The sequence below is a fragment of the Rattus norvegicus genome, chromosome 3 (assembly GCF_021556685.1).
Source record: "Rattus norvegicus strain SHRSP/BbbUtx chromosome 3, alternate assembly SHRSP_T2T, whole genome shotgun sequence".
Taxonomy (NCBI): domain Eukaryota; kingdom Metazoa; phylum Chordata; class Mammalia; order Rodentia; family Muridae; genus Rattus; species Rattus norvegicus.
Genome location: NC_141536.1, coordinates 68727138 through 68744469, shown reverse-complemented (window position 1 = coordinate 68744469; position 17332 = coordinate 68727138). Strand labels below are relative to the sequence as shown.

General features: G+C 38.4%; 1 protein-coding gene and 1 pseudogene across 2 annotated transcripts in view; both read left to right on the top strand.

The window, feature by feature from the left end:
• Positions 1-17332, top strand: part of Calcrl (calcitonin receptor like receptor) — a 96907-nt gene that overhangs the window by 5056 nt on the left and 74519 nt on the right. Inside the window, 1 exon segment of one of the 2 annotated variants that reach the window (NM_012717.3) lies at positions 13722-13789. The exons of the other annotated variant lie outside the window; for it this stretch is intronic. The gene's annotated coding sequence lies outside the window, so the exon portion shown is untranslated. 2 annotated transcript variants of the gene reach the window in all.
• Positions 2548-3293, top strand: LOC147995554 (small ribosomal subunit protein eS7 pseudogene; annotated as a pseudogene).

The following is a 17332-nucleotide window of genomic DNA, read 5'->3' as shown; positions in this document are numbered from 1 at the left end:
GCCTTCAGCGTCCACATGTGAATTTTAAGCTTACCACTTGCTAGTTTACCTCCATCTCTGTAAACGTTCAGTGATAACCACACTGTTTTATCATGCTTAGTGTAAAGTATGTGAGAAAATACATGGAATGTCTTTAGCAGAATATTTGGGAATAAGTAGATGCTCAAGAAATTTCATAAATCATCAGGTCTTTCTGGAATCACACTGAAGCCATAACGTGGATCTGTACATAGACTTATTCTTTTTTTTTTTTCTTTTCGGAGCTGGGGACCGAACCCAGGGCCTTGTGCTTGCTAGGCAAGCGCTCTACCACTGAGCTAAATCCCCAACCCCCATAGACTTATTCTTAAAGCCAACACTCAACGAGAATACAGCCTACTCGTGTTATGGCACGTGAGCATGTGTAGTTTACAACTGTCGCACTCAAAGAGATTATCATTCTGTCCTCCTATAGCATGCAGCAGAGCAAAATTCTTAGCTACTATTTCCACATTAACTTAGGATATAGCAAGGCACGATAGATAGTTTGTATGTGCAATTCCAGCACTTGCAAAGTTGGGGCAGGAGGTTTACCCAGGTAAGAGGCCATCTTGGGGGGATTGCCCCGTGTTAGAAGCCGGATTGGGTTAACTAGTAGGCTCTTGGATAGGGTGGGTTGAGGACAAGATGCTGTCTAAAATGAAACTAAATAAATAAATAAATAAATAAATAAATAAATAAATAAATAAATAAGTAGCTGTCAAGAAAACTTGAGTTGTGAATACTGAAACATCCATAGAAGCTTAAAATAAAAAGGATATTGTGGATGACTCAGTAAACTCAATTTATGTAATTAAAAGTCTTTTATTTTTTGGTTATTTAGGTTTTCAGACTGTCTTGCAGTAGATATTTCCAATTACTTTTTAATGGCAAACACATGTTTTCTTATGTATTAAGATCCCCTGAGAATCCCTGTACATCAAGATGGGAAAACCACATTCTGGTTTTGAAAGATTTGAAGATAATTTGTTGTGAGAGTTTGAGTATTTGTGAATTTTGACTCCTCTTGAGAATGCAGTAAAAACAGAAGACAGTAAGCATGCAGATGAATGCCATCCACAGACATACGTTTTGTTTTGTTTTGTTTTGAATGGAATCGTAAGGAATTCCTAGACCCTCCTGTGTGGTGGAGCGTGGTTCCCCAGTCTCATCTGCAGAGGGGCGGGGTTTTCCCATTTGCTTTGTCATCCAAATTAAAATCTGCTGTCATGGCGGCACACTTTGAGGTCGACATCATCCTTTTTCCTCTTCACATCATGGTTTAATCCCACAGGGAACACTTCTGTTACAACACGTTTGACCGTACAGTTATTTCTTTTAAGACACCGGGACTAAGCTGTCTGGCGTGGACAGTGGAACTAAGTCAAAGGAACCGCTCGCTGCTAAAGTATAGAAGGCCAAAGCTACTGAGAATACCCTAACACAGGCACATGCAACGAGAGGCCTGTGCAACCCGGTAGACTCCTGATTTTAGAGGGGTTACCTTCTCATGTTTCATCTACAGCCTGGAGCTGTCATACAGAAAATATCTGACATGTCGAACTTGGATGTCAGACAGCACCCCACTTAAGCAACTGGCCACTGGTCTTGTGACAAAGTGAGGAAGACTATTGACCGCAGAATAGACTGAGTTCACACCTCTACCCGAGAGTTTTGGCTGTTGCCCAGAACAGAGGGCCTGTTCCAGGTGTCTTTAAAACCAACATGGAGCTTTCCACATGATAAGGCCTTCTTTTTTTTTTTTTTTTTTTTTTTGTTCTTTTTTTCGGAGTTGGGGACCGAACCCAAGGCCTTGCGCTTGCTAGGCAAGCGCTCTACCACTGAGCTAAATCCCCAACCCGATAAGGCCTTCTTAAGTTGAGAACCATGTTGACAACTCTTTTATTTGTATTGAATTTTGTTCTTTAATAGTAATAGGTACTGACTATGATTAAACACCATATCACTACACTATAATCATTTGAAGACTTAAAACATGGAATATTGCATAGTAAAATCATGTGGAAAGTTTATAACCAAGGAAAAAAATATGAGAAATTGTATTAACTAAAAATGGGACACATGTTAAGATAATTTGAACGCTCCAATACTGTTGAAATCTTACTGTTTGAACGGCTCTCATTTGAAATCCTTCCTCTTCAAATTACTGGCATCAGTTTTCAAAGTTTTATTCCTAAGAAAATTATTCTCTTTAACTACATTTATTTGTTTTAAAAATAAAGTCAGTATGTCCATATTTAATAATTCATGTTCCATCTAACCTAGTTCTAGGACTATATGCATTAGTTCAAATTGCATATAATATAATTAACAGGTTTTATATTAGAGTTTGGTAATTTTTAAAAAGAATACCCATTAAATATATAGTTTCCAAACTGATGCTAAAAGTCAAGCATATTCATCAAGTTCTGAACTTTAATATTTTAAAGATCATGTTCTCCAGCCCTTTCATAGTATGTGTAACTTGTGAAGTTGCAGACTTGAATACATTTTTAAAACCTACTTTAAGCCACCCGGATATGAGCTGTTCTCCTGAGAGCTGTGCCTCTTTCTAAGCTGGCCCTCCGTGAGGACTAAGCCATGTTCACCTCAAGCGCCAAGATTGTGAAGCCCAATGGCGAGGAGCCGGACACGTTCGAGTCTGGCATCTCTCAGGCTCTGCTCGAGCTGGAGAAGAACTCAAATCTCAAGGCGCAGCTGTGAGAACTCAACGTCACCGCGGCGAAGGAAATCGAAGTTGGTGGTGGTCGGAAAGCTATCATGATTTTTGTACCCGTTCCTCACCTGAAATCTTTCCAGAAAATCCAAGTCCGGCTAGTTTGTGAATTGAAGAAAATTTCAGTGGGAAGGAAGCACGTAGTCATTGCTCAGAGGAGGAGGCTGCCCAAGCCAACCCGGAAAAGCCTTAGGAAAAATAAGCCAAAGCACCCCAGAAGCCGCACCCTGACAGCAGTGCACGACGCTATCCCTGAGGACTTGGTCTTCCCAAGTGACACTGTGGGTCAGAGGATCCGTGTGAACCTGGATGGCAGCCGGCTCATAAAAGTTCACTTAGACAAAGCACAGCAGAACTACGACGTGGAGCACAAGGTCGAAACGTCCTGGTGTGTACAAGAGGTTCACAGGCAAGGGTATTCATTTTGAATTCCCCGAGTTTCAGTTGTAAAGAAAATGATTGAATAAAGTGTCATTCATAGTAAAACAAAACAACAAAATAAAAACAAATGACAACCAAAAAAAAATAACAACAAAAACCCTACTTTAGGACTCTTCCTAATTCAGAGCTAGCCAGCAGTGCCCAAAGCTGTGAGTCTTCAGAAGGCTTTATTAGGTCTAGAGATCGTTTAGGCTTTGAAGAAAAGCAGCTATGTCTGTACGCTCAGCAAACACATTAGTTTCGAAAACTAACCCCACTGCTCCTTATCCAGGACAGGATTCTTAGCTACAGACCTTAGAGCTCCTTCTTCCCTTTGTGGAGCTCCTCAGCTCTAGAAAATGGACCTCATGCTAGTACCTTAATACAGATCAACAACTTGTTAAAGGGTATGCGAGCTCACTGTCTGTAGGTTTTTTTTTTAATGAACATAAGTGTTCTCCTTCCAGATATCAACATGCCACAGTCTCTGATCTCCCTGTAGTATGACGGACGGTAACCATTTTGTGTGAGCTCTGCTCAAGTCACCACTAAAAACCAACCAAATGCTTACCCCACCACTGTCCTCTCGCGCTTGTCAGCTATGTAGTGCAGACTGGACTTTTCCTATCGTATTGAGCACCTTGCAGTGAATAGTTTGTTGTAATTTATGTAATTGCGCCTACATTTTTCAATGTTGTTTCCTTTAACATGTTCCTTCCTCATGTACATTTCACCAATGTTCTAAAAATTCTTCTAGAAATGCCTGTATGTCGCAGCTCCTTAAAGTCGCTCCATGAAGGATTAGATGAGTGGATTTTCTGGGTTGCTCTCCACAACACAGAATGCCGTGCATTGACTTCCCAGTTTTAGATGCCGCCGCTTCAATTCTGGATGTGTTTGAATCTCTGCACATACCCAAAGAGAAAATGTCCGGAAACCAGTGACTAGCTTTATTATTCTTAGGTTAATCTAATATTTATCCCTACACTGTCTTTGTGAGGGGAAATAAACTGCTAGAATGCTTTCTGGGATGAGTTTGGTGGTCAGGTTTCCCTTGAATTCCAAGGAATCAACCTTCCAACTGGTTAAATGAGAATGGAGCCCAGTATTTTGACACAGAGTGTCGAAGCCTTTCCACAAGAGGCCAAACAATGGCCGAACTGGCAGAATTATTGTTGAAACTGGCAAACTTGCCAGCTGTTGGCTCCCGACAAAGCCTTACTCCATTACTTACTGCCTTTCTGGACAATGGAGCTAGGTCATGTACAAAAGCAAAGGCTTGAGTACTGGAGATGAAAGGAAGTAAATCAAGCATTTGAAAAATCACATGTGCGAGATGCAAATTTAGTTTAACAGCAAGAAGTCTGTAGGCATTGCGTTATGTGCCGTTACTTGTGAACTGTCAAGTTTTAAAACACTGATCAACAAGTATTAAATAAAAACTCTGTAAAGAACGCTCATTCTCAATGTCTTTCACGTGTTTCGTAGGTTTATTAAAGTTAAAGGTAAAGCACTATTTTATAAACTCAGAATATACATTTACATGTACAGAAACAGACTCTGATATGGGAGTGAGTGCACACGCATGCACGCGCGCGCGCACACACACACACACACACACACGAACTAAATAAAGTCTTAATTTATCACAGTACTCCATGTTTGACTTTCACCAAATGTATTTTTTGAGTTGATATAATTCACAAGACATAAAAATACAACCAATCTTTTGTAATTTAGATTTCTGATTTGCTTGAGAGTCATAGAACTAACCTTTCATTCATAAAGAAATAGCATAATAGCATTTACTCTGAACCCAGATATTTGTATAATTTATAAATTGTATAAATTATGGAGGAAAAAGAATGATATCCATTATAGTTGAATGTAGACAATGTATATTCAGAGCATAATGAGTGAAAACATACACTGTCGTTCATATCTTACCTTTATTATCTAGTAGCGATAGTGGTCAGGTTTTTAAACCATAAGCAATTAACTGCACTGGACTTGTTACGCTCCACACAGATGCTAAAAATAAAAATAAAAATGACTTCTTGTTGCCATTCTTTTCCATTACTTAATTCTTAAACCTTCTGAATGCATTTCACATGGCCATTATCAAGTGCTGTATTTATGATTAAATTATCATAAAGTGTAGAGAAAATATTTTCCTCATTCTAGGTAGCACGTACCATCTTAAAAAGACAGAATAGCAATAATTTCTAACAAGTGGATTATGTTAAACTGCGCAAAAGGTACTTAAAGATAAATTAACCACAGGAAAATAAATAGTTTAGTGAAAATTCAAGCCACTTTTTAGCACAAAAATGATGAATTTCTCCATTTGGAGAACCACTTCAGTTTCTCAAGCCAGCACTCTTGTGCAGACACTGTGCTGAAACAATTCTTTTATCTCGATTCAGCAGAGGCAACACATACTTATGAAAGTCTCTAATAGAATATTACTTATAGGTCGAATATGGTCTACTAAGATATTTAACACTGAATGATATCTGTGAAATTTGCTGTGCATTTTAATAGTTCAATAGTTACTGCGATTTGCAATTCATTGCATAGAGAAAATTTGGTGCAGCATACGGTGGAAGGTCAATCCTGTGGTGTAGCAGGTTTTGCCTCTTCTTTATGCTGGACTCCCTGAAACATGTCCCCTGCAGGAAGTTGGCAGTAGCATTAGTACTAAGTAACTGCCTATGAAGAGAAATAGTATCTGAATCAAGTTTGTAATTCATGATGTCACCTACAAACAACTGTCATTTATAATTTTTGATTAGAAGCATTTCAAGTAACTAGTCACTTCAGATAGTTATAGACAAGCTTTAATATATGTCATAGTTTGGTTGAATATTTTAAAACCCATAAACATTTAATAGAACCTAAAGTGCTTCACTTTTGAGGAAATCCGGAATACTACATTTGCTACAAGTGGCAGAGTGAAAGACAAGCTTGGAGACTGTGTAGAAGTTGATGAATTAAGGAGGGAAGTGTGAAAGTCACTTCTATTTTCTCAGATGAAGGGATGGAGGGATGGATGAGAGCCGCACCCAGGTTGTGAGAATATATGGCTTCTGCTGCGCCCTGAGTGTTTCTCTCTCTGTTCTAGCTACCCCTAGGCCTAGGCCTGGAAGCTTCTAACCTCCATAAATCTAATCTTCCAAGCTAACCAGTTCAAACTGGCTTCTCTTGGCTTCACTGAATTGCTTTGCTTGGCTTCAAATTAATTCTAGCAATTTGTTCTAAATTTTCTGGTTCCTTTTCATTCTCTGGCTCATTTCTTTCTTTCTTTTTTTTTATTGGATATTTTTTATTTATATTTCAAATGTTATTTCCTTTTCTAGTTTCCCGGACATAAGCCCCCGATCCAAACCCCCTCCCTTTCTTCTATAAGGGTGTTCCCCTCCTCAACCACCCCCGTTTCCGTCCCCCAACATTCCCCGACACTGGGGGGGGGGATGTCCAGCCTTGGCAGGACCAAGGGCTTCTCTTTCCATTGGTGCCCAATGAGGCCATCCTCTGCTACATATGCAGCTGGAGCCATGGGTCAGTTCATGTATAGTGTTTCGGTAGTGGTTTTGTCCTTGGGACCTCTGGTTGGTTGACGTTGTTCTTATGGGGTTGCAAGTCCCTTCGGCTCTTTCAAACCTTTCTCTAATTTCCTCTAACAGGGATCCCATTCTCAGTTCAGTGCTTTGCTGCTAGCATTCGCCTCTCTATTTGACATGCTCTAGCTATGCCTCTCAGGGGACAGCTGTATCAGGCTCCTGTCAGCATGCACTTCTTAGCTTCATCAATCTTGTCTAGTTTTGATGGCTGTATATATATGGGCTGTGTACCCATGTGGAGCAGGCTCTGAATGGCCATTCCTTCGGTCTCTGCTCCACACTTTGCCTCCATATCCCTTCCTATGAATATTTTTGTTCCCCTTTTAAGAAGGAGTGAAGCATCCACACTTGGGTCATCCTTCTTGATCTTCATGTGGTCTGTGGATTGTATCTTGGATAATTTGAGCTTTTGGGCTAATATCCACTTGTCAGTGAGTGCATACCATGTATGTCTTTCTGTGTTTGGGTTACCTCACTCAGGGTGATATTTTCCAGTTCCAACCATTTGCCTATGAATCTCATAAAGTCATTGTTTTTGATATCTGAGTAATATTCCATTGTATAGATGTACCACATTTTCTGTATCCATTCATCTGTTGAAGGGCATCTGGGTTCTTTCCAGTTTCTGGCTATTATAAATAAGGCTGCTATGAACATAGTGGACCATGTGTCTTTGTTATATGTTGGAGCATCTTTTGTGTACATGCCCAAGAGAGGTATAGCTAGGTCCTCAGGTAGTGCAATATTCCATTTTCTGAGGAACCTCCAGACTGATTTCCAGAGTGGCTGTACCAGTCTGCAATCCTACCAACAGTGGAGGAGTGTTCCTCTTTCTCCACATCCTCTCCAGCATCTGCTGTCGCCTGAGTTTTTGATCTTGTCATTCTGATTGGTGTGAGGTGGAATCTCAGGGTTGTTTTGATTTGCATTTCCCTGATGACTAAGGACATTGAACGTTTCTTTAGGTACTTCTCAGGCATTCAATATTCCTCAACTGAGAATTCTTTGTTTAACTCTGTACCCCATTTTTTTCTTGGTTCTTTTTTTTCGGAGCTGGGGACCGAACCCAGGGCCTTGCGCTTCCTAGGTAAGCGCTCTACCACTGAGCTAAATCCCCAGCCCCTGTACCCCATTTTTAATAGGGTTATTTGTCTCTCTGGAGTCTAACTTCCTGAGTTCTTTGTATATTTTGAATATTAGCCCTTTATCAGATGTAGGATTGGTAAAGATCTTTTCCCAATCTGTTGGTTGTCCTTTTGTCCTAGTTACAGTGTCTTTGCCTTACAGAAGCTTTGCAGTTTTATGAGGTACCATTTGTCGATTCTTGATCTTAGAAAATTTGGTGTTTTGTTCAGGAAAATTTCCCCAGTGTCCATGTGTTTGAGGCTTTTCCCCACTTTTTCTTCTATTAGTTTGAATGTATCTGGTTTGATGTGGAGGTCCTTGATCCACTTGGACTTAAGCTTTGTATAGGGCGATAAGAATGGGTTGATTTGCATTCTTCTACATGCTGACCTCCAGTTGAACCAGCACCATTTGTTGAAAATGCTATCTGTTTTTCCATTGGATGGTTTTAGCTCCTTTGTCACAGATCAAGTGACCATAAGTGTGTGGGTTCATTTCTGGGTCTTCAATTCTATTCCACTGATCTATCTGTCTGTCTCTGTACTATTGCACTATTGCTCTGTATTACAGTTTGAGGTCAGGAATGATACTTCTCCCAGAAGTTCTTTTGTTGTTGAGGATAGTTTTCTGCTATCTTGGGTTTTTTGTTATTCCAAATGAATTTTCGAATTGTTCTTTCTAACTCTATGAAGAATTGAGTTGGAATTTTGATGGGGCTTGCATTGAATCTGTAGATTGCTTTTGGCAAAATGGCCATTTTTACTATATTTATCCTGTCTCTGGTTCATTTTGTCTTCACCTATGACCAGCCTCTGTAAACGTAAAAGTGCCCCTCCCCCAACCCTTCATGCTGTTCTATTAAGTTGTCTCTCTTTACTTTGATATTCTTTTAAGTACTCCAACTTTCTGTGCTGAATGTTGGGTATATACTATCTCTGACTCATTCTGTTAAACCTTTCTCTGATTCATCACTTTGTCTACTCCTCAATTAGATATTACTTTCAAACATGACTGCTTTCTTCTACAGTAATCTTCATTGTTTGGGATTCAAGGTACACACTAAAGACATGTCTGTATTCCAGCCAGTGTAATTAAAGCTGTATAATATAATTCTAGTTGTAACACAGACCTAGAAGGCTTTGGATGTGACCCCTTGCCAGAGCAGCCTTGTTGCTGAATTAAAATTCTTCAACTGGGAAGCACTAAACAAAACATTTCACCTAAATTAACAGTAATTCTTAAAGACTAAGTGAAATCTGATATAAAATCAAGTCAAGAATAAAATTTGAAAGTAAGAGGAACTATAAAAGACAGGAAAAAATTAAATGGACTCAGCAGATTGAATTTTACATTTAAATGCATATGTATTGTGTGTGTGTGTGTGTGTGTGTGTGTGTGTGTGTGTTTGTGTGTTTATAACAATATTAACCAAAGAATAAGAGGCCATGAATTTGAGAATGAGTGGAGGGAAATGTGATAGGAGATGGAGGGAGAAAAGTGAGGGGGAATGATGTAAATTCAGTATTCATATGAAATTCTCAACAACTAAATGAATTGATTTAAAAAAGAAAGGAGGATTGAATTAAATGAGCAAAATTATGGGATAAATAAGAGGCTAAAGCAGAAGATAAACTGGTTCAACAAAACATATTTTACTTGCCTGAATAATTATGAAATAAAAATCTCATCTCAAAGCATATCATTTTAGATAGGGAGATATGAGATGCACGTCCACGATGATGAACACTATCAAGAGTACTCTTTTAAGTTAATAAGCAAGCATTATTTCTTGGTGTAAAATTGTGCTGGAAAAAACCCTTTGTTTTATGTTTTTGTGTACTTGGGGTTAAGTGTTACTTCCCTGGATAAGTGCCAAGAAGTGTATTAGGTTGTGAGAAGCAAATAGATTTACTGTCTTTTTGTTCAAGAAATTGAGCTCAACCTGTCAGGACAGCTGTTCTTGCAAGTGGTGGTGTCATAGAGTCTAAACGGCTGACACTGTCTAGTGTCTCAAGATAGTTTCTGAATAGACATCTTAGAAACCAAACATCTTAGTCATCACACTGGAAGAGTCAGGGCTTTTTGGTACAAGTCAAGTCCTTTTCGCTAAGCCTATCAGACACTATGAGGTGCTTCAACATAGCCAGAAGTAATGCTTAAGTTTCCTACTGTGCTTGGAAATTGTTCTGTTTACCGGCACCCTGCGGACTGTGAGAATACATCATCATGAGGACATATTAGGTTCAAACTCACAATAACAGCTCACGAGGGCAAACAAGTCACATATTTAAATTAAGTGGTCAACTTTAAAAAAAAACTCTAAGCATTCATACTGAGATGCCAGAAATATTTCCAAAGATATATACAAGCCTTTCTTTTTTAAGCCTTGACTCAGAATAAGTAGCATTGTTATTCAGGGGCACATTTTCCTTCTATGAATCACTACAATTTAGAAGTATCAAAAACTTGCTATTAATTTAAATTATAACTTTTCTGTTGTTACTGGACTCAGAGGTAAAAACTCATACATACATACACAGGTGCATGCACAGAGGTAGGCATATGATGGGACAACATGTGACTTTTACAAGCCATGATGTTGTAAACAGTCCCCTACACATCTCCTCATAAACTGCATGGAGTCCTTTTGTTTCTTTTAGAGAAAAGATTTATAAGACGTATTCTTAAGCAATCCATAATGGTGACCCAAGTTACATTCCCAGCAACAGTCAATGAGGTAGTTATTGCACCATGCCCTTTCCAAAACCGTGTACTGTCTAACATTCCTACTTTTGCCACTCTGGAGGGTGTGACACAATATCTCATTGTGGTTTTGATTTGCATCTCTCTGGTCATGAATCATGGTAAATTTGCTTGTTAAAATAATAAAAATTTTCCTCTTAAACATTTGTTTCAAATTAGGTAATAATTAGTTGATTTAGAGGAACTGTGACTAATCCCCTAATCATCTATCATGATTTGTCTGTCTGTCTGTCTGTCTATGTAGCTATGTATTTAGGTATCTATGTATCTATGTATGTATCTATATATCTATGTATGTATCTATGTATGTATGTATCTATGTATATGTCTATCTATATATCTATGTATCTATGCATCTACTTATCTATCTGTCTATCTATTATCTGTCTATGTATCATTTATCAATCATTTATACAGATGGTATATCATCTGTTCTCTCTATATATTTGAATTTTATTGAATATTGAGAATAAGTTATGGAGCTTACAAATCACCTGAATAGGATGTATCTTTTCCTCCACCGTTGTGATATTAACTTCTTATTCATTAAAATATGGAAGGCACTGGAGTTTGTATTTTTCATGTAAGTCATAATTTGGCACCTACATAGTTGTCTTTTTAACCATCAGCTGAATTTATCTCATTTATTTCTTCAAGGCTTTGATTTTCCTCTTAATAGAACTAGGTGTAGGTTTATTTCTCTGTAGTTAATGTCTTCATATTAATATCAAAACACTGACTTAAATAATGGAAACATTTCATAATGAAAGCTTATTTGCTATGTGTACATGCTGCATTTCTTTTCTATGTCCTCGAGATTTAGTTCACTTTAGCTCCATTGACCAGTCAGTTTAGACATTGTGCTACTTACTGAACAAATTTGTTTATTTTTATCTGTCTATTTTATATTTTCATGAGCTTTGTGTGGTAAGACTGTTTATACTTCATATTGAATATTAACTTACTTTTACTATACTATTCGATACTGTATGTATTAATAGCTATCGTATAAAATGAAAGGAGGTTTGAGAGCGCTGGCTGTTCTTCCAGAGGACCCAGGTTCAATTCCCAGGACTCATATGATAACTCACCAGCTCTTTACTCCAGCTCTTGAGCCTCCAAGGGCACGGACACACATGATGCACATACATACTGACAAAATGCCCACTCATTTTAATAAACAAATATTAAAATGAAAGTATGTACATGGCAACACATACACCATAATTTTGTTCATATGTGAAAGATATTTATCAACCAAAATTAACTCCATATTTAATTTTATGATAACCAGGGTAATTGGTTTCGTGACCTAATTACCCAAGGGTTTAAAATACTCTCCCATGGTTGCTTTGACTGGGATAAAAAAAGTGAACATTTTAGAATTATACTGAGAAAAAAAACCCACTAATGTTCCTCATCTGTTTCTATTTCCAGTGGCCTTTTCTAACAAGTTGGGAAAATATTCAAAATAAACTTCAACTTTGAACCTGCTGAATTCCTTATGGGTGCCAATAAAGCCTGATGCTGAAGAGTTTTTATTTTTTTCAAAAGCATTTTTAGAAAAATCCCAATTCTAGATTTAGACAGCAGTGATTTATATCTAAATAAATCTCCTTAATATAACCAGATCTTGATCCTAATAATAGCAAAGTTAGATTACAATTATATATAGAAATTATGGAAGCATAATATGTTCTTCTTAACTATTGAGGAGTATTACAAGAATAAGATTTTGCTAACAAAATTTTTGTTTTTCAAAAGTAGTCTTTTTTTAAAGATTTATTTATTTGTTTTAAGTAAATGAGTACACTGTAGCTGTCTTCAGACACACACCAGAAGAGGGCACCAGATCCCATTACAGATGGTTGTGAGCCACCATGTGGTTGCTGGGATTTGAACTCAGGACCTCTGAAAGAGCAGTCAATGCTCTTAACCACTGAGCCACCTCTCCAGCTCAAAAGTAGTCTTCTTAATATGTTTGAATGTTCACCTAAGTTTTTGCCTTGACTTTATAGATATCCTTGACAATAAATTAGATGATCATTGAAGCATAACAGTAGATTCATGGATCACGAGGGCGAGTTCAACAAAATTTCTCAGCTCACAATGGGAGGTAGACACATCACAGAACACAAATTTGACATCTTAAAGTTCATAACTTTTAATGCAGTATGAATGTAAATCAATGAAAAATATATAATGATTTCACCTTACTTTCAATGTTTACTTGATGTGGAAAGGTATATCCAAGCCAACATATGCATTCAGTTTATTTAGCAGTAGTAGAGTCAAGTTTGTTTCTGACCATACGTGTCTCTGGGTTCCTCTTAGATCAGGTCTATGACTACCCTTGCTTTCAATCCTCCAAATCTGATGATGCTGACCTTCTACCCATACCTCGAACCAGCCAAGTCATTCCTATCGGGGAAACATTATCAAGTCATCCATCTAGGATCGCTGTCTCCCCAGGGCAGTCACTGTAGCCTCCCTCCCTCACCGACTCTGTTTACACCACCTCCTTGGAGACTGCAAGATAGTCACAGTCTTCTTATGCTTCATTCATTTGCTTTCTTTTTCTTTGCTGCACTTGTTACTGCTGGACCTTTATCTATCTAACTGTTGATAGGCTTTTTCTTCAATAGCTCTAGCAGGCATGGAGCATGGTATCCTTAACTTATAGAGCAAAGCTACACTTACGCAGACCCCTTACACTTACCTCTTTCTAGTGCTAAGCTCTCAAGCAATAGGAAACACCTGGCTCCTTGTTTTGTCCCTCAGTGACCCTGTTAGAAGGACATGTTACCGTGCTACAAAACAAAAACAGTTTTTTTCTTCCTTATTTATAGGCTAATTTAATGGTAGCCTAAGTGTGACAAATGAATCGCCTCTGAGCTTCCCTTCCAAACCCACCATTTAAAACGAGAATTTAGCAGAGAACCACACTGGTATATGCTTTTAAGTTAAGTTCTGTAAAATTCCACTTTCCACTTACAATGTTGCCAAATTCACAGGAATCTTCTTTTGTTATCCAGGGCCCTATGATGATACACCAACATCTTGTGCTACCAACTGTCAAAACTTTGGATGGTCTAACACTCAGGTATTGCATATATTTCAACAAGATATACAAAGTAACATCTTGGATTGGCAATAAGGTCAAGGGTATTAAGAATGCGTTAAGTCTAGGGACAAAAATTCCATAGAAGATTGCATAGTTTACTTTTGAATAAAAAACTTGAGTGGCTACCCAATAAACTACAGGTAAAGGTGGAATTGTGCACACCTATCAACTCAAAACTATTTTCTTAGGACATTGCAAAGTAGATTTAACCTTATAATTGTGTTTCTTGGGCTAGATGGTTAGGAATATTAAGTTAATTTTGAATGTGTCATATTTTTATTGTACTGATTTAATGATATAATTTAAATTTAGTCATTTAATATATGTATATCACACTGATCTAGAGATGATTTTTCAATATAGCTAGGTTATTAATTTGAACTAAATGTCTCCTTTAGATTCTATAGGATTCTTTGTTTTCTTAACCACACAATCACTGTTACATTATGTCTATGAATGGGGTGAGATAAAAGTTCCTTAGAATGCACTGGATACCTTAAGTATACCTTGTATTATCTTAAGTTCAAAGCTTTGTGAGACGGTTCCTTTTTTTTTTCTGTGTTTGAGCTGTGCATTTCTTAAAAAAGAATTCCCAACCTACATTGCTAGACCCCAAAATAGACCATGTGTAATTGTTCTTTGTCCCGCTCCCTGTCTTTGGGAACTCATGAGTGCTCTGTCCCTTGATGTGTCAGCTTCCTCCGCACCCTGCATTTCAGATGACTCAGTGTTCCTCACAGCAAGGTCTGAATGCTGCAAATGCCAACATGTAGGTGACAGCTGCCTGTCCTCCTGATATTCTCCATGTGATGTGATGCCAAATCACTTCTTAGAAGTCTCCAGTTTTGCTTCATAGCGATGTGTAGGGAAGAAGCTATAACAGAAGATTTTGTTTTAATAGAAAATAACTGGTTTTGGCTTCCCAATGTGTGTATCATAATTTGATATCAGGGAAGAGTACATATTATTTTAGAATATCATTCCAATGTGAAAACTGTGGCATGTGTTTAGAAGTTTGGAAGAAATGCAGTGAAAGGCCCAGATTTAAACTGCTGTCTCTTCAGTTGCTTCATCCCATATAAACGAGACTGTACGTGTATGTGTGTGTGTGTGTGTGTGTGTGTGTGTGTGTGTGTGAGAGAGAGAGAGAGAGAGAGAGAGAGATGCTAAATGTGCCTTTGTAATTTTTTTATTTTAACAATTAAGTTTAAAATGCAAATAAGCTTAAATTCCAACAATAAATAGATTCAAAAAGTCGTCTACATGGCGATGAAACATGTAACTAAAAGCAGGAGTTGACTTCCATTCATCTTTTTGAACCAATAATGGTTTCATTTTAGTCTAACAAAATAGCCCAGAGCTGAGTCCAAGAAGACATGATGCCTGCTTTTAGCTCAGTGCCACTGTTAAGGAACATATTACAATTCACTACTCCCTTGGCTCCTGTGTTCTAAGTCTGTAAAGGAAGCAGATGATACTGCATGATTTTCAAGTCCACCTCAGTTCTGAGAATCTGGAGTATCTGGTTAATATGATTTGACCTAAAGATGAGCTGAAAAACCCCTCAGCGTATGCATGCCTTTCTAACTAAGAACAATGCGGTCACACTTCTCGTCTCAAGTATTTGGGATGGTTGATCCACACAATCACTTGGCACACTCTACAAGTTGACTAATAAGAGGTAGGAGGGATGGATTACATTGTGCTTTGAGGGGGATCGAATCATAGCTATCACTGACGCTTAATAATCTTGCTCAGAGCTCTTTCTGACACAAAATGGTAAAAATACTGATGTTCTCATACATTTCTAAATATTTTCTACAATACCTCACATTTAAACCTTCATCTCATTTGAATTGAATCTAAGATATTTTCTCACAAATTTAAGATTCATGTTTTATGCGCTTTGTTAAGTTTATCCTGATCATATTGACTAAAAATTCAGTTCAATAATTATTTTATTTATATTAATTAATTAATTATTATTCTTTAATCATTTTTATAGTCCAGACTTTATCCCCCTCCCAGCCCACCCTCTGACTGTTCCACATTCCACACCTCCCTGCCAAGAGGATGTCCCCACCACACCCCCACCACACCAGACCTCCCCACTCCCTGTCACACATGATTATTGACAGATATTGAAGAAAAACTTCTTTTCTTTTTTTTTTTGACTTTTTTTTTTTTATTAACTTGAGTATTTCTTATATACATTTCGAGTGTTATTCCCTTTCCCGGTATCCGGGCAAACATCCCCCTCCCCCCTCCCCTTCCTTATGGGTGTTCCCCTCCCGACCCTCCCCCCATTGCCGCCCTCCCCCAACCAGTATAGTTCACTGGGGGTTCAGTCTTAGCAGGACCCAGGGCTTCTCCTTCCACTGGTGATCTTACTAGGATATTCATTGCTACCTATGGGGTCAGAGTCCAGGGTCAGTCCATGTATAGTCTTTAGGTAGTGGCTTAGTCCCTGGAAGCTCTGGTTGCTTGACATTGTTGTACTTTTGGGGTCTCGAGCCCCTTCAAGATCTTCCAGTTCTTTCTCTGATTCCTTCAACGGGGGTCCTATTCTCAGTTCAGTGGTTTGCTGCTGGCATTCGCCCCTGTATTTGCTGTATTCTGGCTGTGTCTCTCAGGAGCGATCTACATCCGGCTCCTGTCAGTCTGCACTTCTTTGCTTCATCCATCTTGTCTAATTGGGTGGCTGTATATGTATGGGCCACATGTGGGGCAGGCTCTGAATGGGTGTTCCTTCAGTCTCTGTTTTAATCTTTGCCTCTCTCTTCCCTGCCAAGGGTATTATTGTTCCCCTTTTAAAGAAGGAGTGAAGCATTCACATTTTGATCATCTGTCTTGAGTTTCATTTGTTCTAGGCATCTAGGGTAATTCAAGCATTTGGGCTAATAGCCACTTATCAATGAGTGCATACCATGTATGTCTTTCTGTGATTGGGTTAGCTCACTCAGGATGATGTTTTCCAGTTCCAACCATTTGCCTACGAATTTCATAAAGTCGTTGTTTTTGATAGCTGAGTAATATTCCATTGTGTAGATGTACCACATTTTCTGTATCCATTCCTCTGTTGAAGGGCATCTGGGTTCTTTCCAGCTTCTGGCTATTATAAATAAGGCTGCAATGAACATAGTGGAGCACGTGTCTTTTTTATATGTTGGGGCATCTTTTGGGTATATGCCCAAGAGAGGTATAGCTGGATCCTCAGGCAGTTCAATGTCCAATTTTCTGAGGATCCTCCAGACTGATTTCCAGAATGGTTGTACCAGTTTGCAATCCCACCAACAATGGAGGAGTGTTCCTCTTTCTCCACATCCTCGCCAGCATCTGTTGTCCCCTGAGTTTTTGATCATAGCCATTCTCACTGGTGTGAGGTGAAATCTCAGGGTTGTTTTGATTTGCATTTCCCTTATGACTAAAGATGTTGAACATTTCTTTAGGTGTTTCTCAGCCATTTGGCATTCCTCAGCTGTGAATTCTTTGTTTAGCTCTGAACCCCATTTTTTAATAGGG